A 781-nucleotide genomic window follows, 5' to 3' on the forward strand; every position below is an offset into this window, starting at 1 on the left:
ACTCAAATTAAGGAAAAGAAGTTGCCTATGGAAGAGATGATATTAAACATGGGTCAAAAATTGTAGAATCAAGGAAATCAATTACAAATTCAAGGAAATCAGTTACAAAATCAAGGAACTGCTATTAAGAATATTGAAAATCAATTAGGGCATATTGCTACTGTGCTTAGTAACAGAACATTTGGAACTTTTCCTAGTACTATGGAATCAAATCCTAAAGATCAAGGAACAAAACAGATAAAAGCGATATAATTATGAAGTGAAAAAGAATTGGAAACAAGAGTGCAGAAAGAAACCGAAACTAAAAATGAGAAAGTTGATACAGAAAAAGAAAAGGATCATGAATACCTAGATTTAGAATATCCACTTACACCAATGAAAATTAATGTGGAGAAACCTCCACCACCATTTCCTCAAATATTGAAGCAACACAAACTGAATAAAAAATTTTCCAAGTTTTTAGAAATTTTTTAAAAATTAACGGTAAATATTCCCTTCGTAAAAGATTTAGAGCAAATGCCCAATTATGTGAAGTTTATGAAAGATATTTTGAACAAGAAAAGGAAGTTCACTGGTAATGAAACTTTTGCACTTAGCGAATAGTGTAGCACAATTATTCAGAAGAAAAGCTTCCTGAAAAATTAAAAGATCTAGGCAGTTTCACTATACCGTGTGCTATCCGTGAAAAATTTTATGGAAGAGGTTTATGTGATTTGGGAGCCAGCATTAATCTTATGTCTCTATCAATCTTCGAAAGATTAGGATTAGGAGAAGTTTCACT

The sequence above is a fragment of the Phalaenopsis equestris genome, unplaced genomic scaffold (genome assembly GCF_001263595.1).
Source record: "Phalaenopsis equestris unplaced genomic scaffold, ASM126359v1 Scaffold000513, whole genome shotgun sequence".
NCBI classification, from domain to species: Eukaryota; Viridiplantae; Streptophyta; class Magnoliopsida; order Asparagales; family Orchidaceae; genus Phalaenopsis; species Phalaenopsis equestris.